The sequence below is a fragment of the Oryza glaberrima genome, chromosome 1, assembly GCF_000147395.1.
Source record: "Oryza glaberrima chromosome 1, OglaRS2, whole genome shotgun sequence".
NCBI classification, from domain to species: domain Eukaryota; kingdom Viridiplantae; phylum Streptophyta; class Magnoliopsida; order Poales; family Poaceae; genus Oryza; species Oryza glaberrima.
The window spans coordinates 16,165,141-16,172,624 of NC_068326.1; the positions used below are offsets into that span (position 1 = coordinate 16,165,141).

Here is a 7,484-nt window from a genome sequence, read left to right on the forward strand (position 1 = left end):
AATAGTAGGTAAAATACCATACCGGCTTCCATCTCCAGTGTTGCCAATGGTTACATTGGCAGACTTTGAAGTCTGCCCTGCAGGTGGCATCATCCCCTTGCGTTGTGGACACGTCTTGGCCAGATGACCAGACAAGCCACACACAAAGCATGTTCTCTCATCCTGGTTTGGATTGCTATTGTTATTCATCTGCTGCTTGAAGTTGGTGGTCTGTTGAGGTTTGTATTTCTCTTTATCCTTGTTTTGGGCCTTGTGCACAACATTGACACTAGACTGCCCATCATCGCCCTTAGACGCGGCTATTTTTTTCCCGAGCTTTCTCCTCAACATCAAGAGATGCTATCAACCCCTCAACGGAGTATTCTTGTCTCTTGTGTTTGAGTGCAGTACCAAAACTTCTCCAAGATGGAGGTAGTTTCGCAATAATTTACCGCCACAAATTTGTCAGGTAAGACACACTTAAGGAGTTCAAGTTCCTTAACCATGGTCTATATTTCATGAGCCTGCTCAACTACATAACGGTTGTCAACCATCCTATAGTCATAAAACTGCTCCATGACGTACAGATCACTGTTAGCATCAGTAGCACCAAATTTGTTATTCAATGCATTATCCCACAACTCCTTAGCGTCGGTCATGTGCATATACACCCCGACCAGACGACACTAAGAATGCTAAGAATGCATCCCACAAAGAGAGTAGTGGCCTCCTCGAATTCTTTCTGCTTTTGAGTAGTGAGAACTCATTCAGGTTTGCCATTACTAACCCAGAAGCATTTCATAGCCATCAGCCACAAAGTGCCCCTTGATCAGCCCTCTCTTAAAGTGCACACCGGTGAATTTGTCCGACCTAGTACATCGGCAAAACCAGCTATAGTAAAACCACGGTGCCTATAATAAAGTTTTTGGATTGTTGAATATATAAGCACATAATGATTTAATTTATTCTATAAATAAATCATGACATTGTAGATGTAAACTAGCATAATCGCATCATACGATCTACACGTGTAAACTAGACGGTAAACCATGAATAGATTGAATATGCGAAACATGCTGAATGCGTATCGAGGGTTTTGGAAAATCGGCTGCTCAGCAAGAAGGACTCACGGTACCATGCGTTGATGACGGCGCGCAGCACGTGAACGAAGAGGAAGACGAGCCGTTGTGGACGAACAGGAAGCAGTCATGCGAAGCGCTTCCCAAAATCCTTATTGTCACCTTCTCCCAGTGCAAGACGTCGAAGGCTATAGTTCCGAAGACCTGCTCTCCTGATCGCCGGTGCATGTCGGCGAGCGGGATGGAGTAGTCTACGAGCGACGGCGCGATGCAGAGGAGGAGGCAAACCCTAGATTGATTTTGCGTGCGTTGCATGGAGGCGGGGACTCAACTTATATAGAGATATCATGTCACTTGATCAGGGCGCCTGCACGCTCTCCACTCCGCGTAACTGAACCGGATAAGTTGCACGTAACTTATCTAGACTCCACGCCGTTTCAAGCACCGGATTATTTGGAGTGTTTCCTAAAAAAAAAATAATTTCATGCAGCAAAATAAAACTGCAAAAGAAGACCACATCTGCGCAAGGGTAAGGAACCAATTTTGGCGAACTATTCGACGTGTAGTCGTGCATGCACCTCGCCTCGTGTATTCCTCTTGTTACCTCCACCTCACATGCCTCACGTGGCTAGGAGAGCATCCTCCAATAAGGTGGTTTCTGTGATTTTCTAAAGAATTAATTTTTGAATAGGCTAAGGCCTATCTATTAATTCCAACAGCCTCATGATGTGTTGTTTTGTGCACCTTCTATCCTCACCGGTAGTATGGCTCTATCATTGATGGTGACATCTTCTTACATAGATCTGTCAATCGAGGTCAGTTTGAGCATGTAGCAGCCTTGCAGGCAATTGAGCTTATTAACCTGTGTTTTAACTGAAATTTTATCTTTTCAGGTTGTATGGGAAGATACCAGGGCAAAAGTAAATCTGCATCCCATCTTGTAGTTCTATGGCTTTTCTGGGAGAGGTTAAATAACATGTACTTGTAATAGTACGGTTTGTGTTAAGTATTTGCCAGTTTATTGGTCCGTTGCCTTCTGCTCATCGCTGTTAAGTATTTACTGGATATTGCATGTATTCGAATTGGATAAAACCGCGTTATTTTCTCCCAGAAGAACTTGCGAGCTGCAAATCTACAACTAAAGCAGATATAGAGATAGGCCTGTTATAGAGGCGGGCCCAAGGTATTCGAATAGGAAAAAAATCCAATTTGACTCCCTTAAATATACGTCGAATCTTATTCATATCCTTAAACCACAAAACCAGATATGATGACTCCTTGAACTATTAAAACCGTCTAAAACGACTCCCTCGGCTATTTTAAGAGTGGTTTTCGCTGACGTGGTGTACATGTGGCCGCCTAGTCATCAAATAAATTAAAAAAAGTTAAGCTGGCCCACATGTCATCCCCTCCCTTTAATAACCTCTCTCTCTCCCTCCTTCTTCTCGGCCCCTTCCGCCTCGGCACTGGCGACGGCGGCGTCCGGCGGCAAGGGTGCGGTGTCAAGGGCCCGACAGCGAGGGCGTCGCTTGCGGCTGCTGGGCCCGACGACGAGGGCGTTGGCTGCACAGTGAGATCGACGAGATCCTCGACCTAGCGGAGGCCCAGCCTTTCCCCACGGCGTCTGTGGCCGCCGCCCGCCTCGACAGTGCCCTCCGTGTCGCCATGTCGCGCATGACCTGCACCTCGCCGTCGACAAGCTCACGGTCGGTGCTTCCGCCAACGCCCTGTGGACACGCCTTAGATTGTCTCCAATAGAGAAGGCAAAACGCAAAACAGCCTCCAACAGACAAAGCAAACAGAGGAGGCATTTTGCATATGAGGAGAGAGGGAACGCAAAATTGCTGTCTCTCTCCAAGACGCAATCGTCCGCACGATGTGGCGGTGAGCTCGAAGATTCGCATCGGGGCGCGGCGGCCAGCGGACGACGACATCGAGGTGAGCCCGCGGCCGGCGTTTCCAGGCGTGTCTACGACGGGGCGAGGAGGCCGACGACGAATCCTTGTAGGGGCGCGGCGGCGCGGCGTGGTGAGCCCGCGGGCGGTGCTTGCACGACGGATCCACGTCGGCGAGGCAGCAAGGCATCCACGTCAGCGAGGTGGCGAGGCGAGGAGGATCTGTGTTGACGCAGCAGCGAGGCGAGGTGAATCCGCATCGGTGCGAGGCGCGGCGGATGCCCGTCGAGTGCCCCTGGCGATTTGGTCGGCTTCTTGGACGGCGACTTCTTGGAAGACCTCCGCTGCTCCACAGCGTCGAAGTCCCGCGGGAAGAACTCGATGGAGCCGAGGCGGCGGCGGTAGAGTAGCCAGGCCGCTGCCGCTCCCTACCGCCGTCCCCACCACCGTCCACCGCTCCCGACCGCCGCCGCCGCCGCTCCCCACCACCGCTCCGAGCAAGGTGAAAAAAGAGATCCGGGAGGGAGAAAGAGAGATAAGGGAGAGAGAGAGGGAGGGAGGGAGGAGGAAGAAGGGAAGGAGAGGGAGGATGACATGTGAGGCCCACATGTCGGTGGGTCCCACTTTTTTTTTTTTGGTGTGTGGATGATATGTTGGTCCTACAAATTTTTGTTTTTTGTTTTTACTCTAATTCCACATAAGCGACATGTCGACGACACGTGGGACGAAGATCGGGTCAACACCGCCACGTAGGCGCCACATCAGCCAAAACCGCTTGCAAAACCACCTAGGGAGTCAAATTGCATCAGTTTCAATAGTTCGGGGAGCCATCTTATCCGGTTTTCTGGTTAAGGGGTACGAATTAGATTCGGCCGATATTTAAGGGAGTCAAAGTGGACTTTTTCCTTCGAAATATGAAGGGATAAAAAAATACAATATCAAGCCTAATAAATGATATGTATGTATAGTTTCGCATAGTTCTAAACTATATAATATATAATGGCTATAAGTATATTTTCATAAATTTATAGAACTGGTCATGAAATGAATTGTATGTATTTTAACATATAGCCGAATGGGCTGAGTTGTGGCCCAAACTCAGTGTGGGCTGAGAGGAAAGGGGAGGGGAGTGGGGTATTTTTTTCATTTTTAGAATTTTTTTAATATTTACAGAAATAATCTATCGGCCAAAAAAATTGCAAAAATAGACCCTGCCGCCCAGAGGTGGGTGGCAAGCTGACGTGGCAGACGGCGGGTCGACCGCGCCGTCTGCCGCCGTCGGCCAAAATTGTAATTAGCCCCTTGCCGCCCATAAAGAGGTTACGCTCGTACTTTGTGCATTTGGGCCCCTTGCCGCCCCAGTAGAGGGCGGCAAGGGACCCAGATGCAAAAAGTACCGCCAAACAATTTTTCTATGTTATGTTAATAATAAATAAAGAAGTATTTATTGGTAAAACTTGTTAATATTGTTATAAAAATGTATTGAAGTTGGTTGTTTCGCAATTTCATATGTTAAGTAAGGTATTATTTTGTAACTTATTCGACGTATTAGTACTCGGATAATTAATATAGGCCTATCGCAGTCTTGGTCGTAGAAACATTATATGGACTTAAACAAGGAGAATTATGTAACATGAAGAAATAGTAGTACAATTTGAACATGATACAACTATTTCCATTGCGGTTACATAGATGATATTAGATTCGAACTAGGAGGGAGGTAGTGCAATAGTTGAACACAACGACGATATAGTAATGGGACAAGGAAGCATGACAGTAGAAATTTCAATATGCCAAGTTGTCCGATAATAGCTAACCCCTACGTGAGGATCCCTCTCCTCTCTCAAACCGCGCTTTAGTAACCCTGTATTGCTCTGGTAGTTCAAGCTGCACAACACGGCTAGGTGGAGTTAGAACCCTTATGGTGTCTATCCATTCTCTGTATTGACATCTCCTTGGTGGTTCCTAGGAGGAAAGAATAGATGTAAAGCGAGCAAAGTTAGTAAATGTTGTGAGAAAATAAGGATTCATGAGAAAATAAGGATTCATGTAATCAAAATATTCTTACCATGAAATCATCGTCAAGAATATTTGGACAAATAAAGAACCTTCGACCCAATGTTGTAGGCTTTATGGAACGAAGAACCTGACAACGATCACCACACCTGCATCTTGGACGGGCTTCCCATGGAGGGAGTGCCGTAGTTAGCACCCACCAGTCGCTCTGTTGTTCACGATATTGTCGTTCATAAGCCGCTTTTCTCTGTAAGTATTGCTCAGTACTTTTGGATGCGAAATATCAGCGACCTTCTTGTAAACAAGTGGTTAGGTTGAGAACGGGATTTTCTGTATCGACCCACTCGATGTATGCGCAAGCCGTAGTGCGGGTCTGCCGAATAGAGTAGTGTTACGAAGAATAAAACGATTGCCCGTACGGAATGAATAAGCATATGCAGATAATAAAATACCTTAGGGTCATAGTTAGGGCACCTAAAAAAGCGCCTTCCTCGAATATCAGGATTCCTCGAAGCCATTAGTTGGCATCGATCACCACATAGGCAGAGAGGACGCTGGCACCAAGGTGGTAGTAGGTATACACAAGGATCGCTACGCCAGTTCGGATCCTCAACACCCCGGCGTCTAGCCATTGACGAAAGTTGGTAGGATTTGTAATGAAGCAAGTGGGGAAGAGAGTACTGAATGTGACTGAGTTCTGAAAGATTGTGAGGCCTCACTCGTTAAGGCGACTTATATAGGCGCAAAACATGAGTGATATCCCTGACATGTGAACATGGTGGGGCATGGTTGGTACGCCTGATTGGCGCCGAAAGTTACATGCCTGATCGGCGCCGAAAGTTACATTGGTCGTATGCGGCAAATGGCGGGCAAATACTCGTATCGCACGCGAATAAAGGAGGCTACATCGGTGCGGCAGAAAGTAGTCGTGCATGTGTCGAAAGGTATCATGCATGCGCCGAAAGGTATCGTGCACATATAACAACAACGTATTCATTACACAAGCATACAGTACTGGAAAGTGAAGTAAATAAACAAAGAAAAGACTACTCTACTGGCCCTACCCCGCGCCGCGACCACGCTTGGTCCTCCGGGCCTGTGCTCGCACGTGGTCCTGGGAGTAGGTGAAACGATCCGGTGGCACAGCACGGGTAGCACGAGTGTTTGGCGGCAGAGTGGCCTGCGCCTGGTCCTGCGTCTGCACCGGCGGTGCGCCTCCCAGCTGTGAGGGGCCGATGACGTCCTCCGTCGAGCCTGAAGTGAAGTCAAAGTCAGTGATGTCGAAGAGCAAGGTGGAAGGCACCAAGTGGTCCGACGAGGTCCCAGCATGGTCCAGTGGTGGACCCTGACTCGACGTGCCGGCTGCCTGTGACGAAGTCCCGGTGTACTGCCAGAACTGCGCTGAGTGCGAGGTCGACGCTGCTGCCTGAGACGCTGACCATGCAGCCTGGGAGAAGTGGGCGGCCTGCGTCATAGCGAATTGGGCGAAACCTACACATCGACTAAGACGCTGACCATCGCATTTGCTGCAACACTTCACCCTGCCAGCCTCCGACTCATCCATATTGTTGCGGATGCGACGAGTCTTCCTCCTTCCAGCCTTGCCTCGGAGCTTCGATGGGTTAGGAATATTGAGTACTTCATCGTTAGTCTATGTGAACTCCCCAGCTATGCCGAACCCATAAATCTCGCCACTCCATGTATGATATATTGCTTGCTTACTGAAGTACTATGACACATATACTGCATCTGGTATGCCACACTCCGCTGCGGCAGCAATGACATGGGTGCATGGCCTGTGGAGCAGCTTCGGCTTTGCACAAGAGCAATGACATGTGCCGTCGGCTTTGAGAACACACTCCTGCTTCACTCTCTTGCGGTAGATACCCCTGCATGCCTTATCTTGACATAGTATCTCAAACCTGTGCTGTTGGGTACCTTGCACTAGAGCTCGATGTTTCATGGCCTTTTTACGCAACTCCTATAGCTTTTTCTGCATGAAAGTTCCAAACAAAATGCTGTTGTTCGGCATAGAGGGAAGAACTGCCTGGAACCGATTCCTAAAATACCTGCATGTCCCATGTAAAATGAACTTCACTATGCCAACTAGTGGCAGTCCACGGACACCGCGCATCACCCAGTTGTAAACTTCTGCCAAATTTGTTGTCATTATTCCATATCTAGCACCACCTGTGTCATACGCCTTGGCCCATTTCTCTTTTGGTTCATGCAGAATCCACTGAGAAAATTTCCGAATCTCCAATCCAGTTCTTCTAACCAATGTTGGACTATCCGTTGGGAGAGGTCCAAGAGCTTGAGGAGGGTCAGTAACGGCGGTCGATGGAGCCGCTGCACGCTGATCACTGCATTTGGCTGTCAACTCATCTAATCTATTCCAAAACTCATTGAATTTTTTTCTCCTGGTTCTGATTGCATAGCCTCTTAAACATGTTCATGAGCTCCTTGTTCTTGAATTGCTTGAAGAAATTAGCTCCCATATGACGCATGCACCACC

The 7,484-nt window shown here is 48.1% G+C and overlaps 1 pseudogene; it reads right to left on the reverse strand.

The window, feature by feature from the left end:
• Nucleotides 1-2,417: 2,417 nt before the first annotated feature.
• On the reverse strand, nt 2,418-6,443 carry LOC127774202 (uncharacterized; annotated as a pseudogene).
• Nucleotides 6,444-7,484: the final 1,041 nt, after the last annotated feature.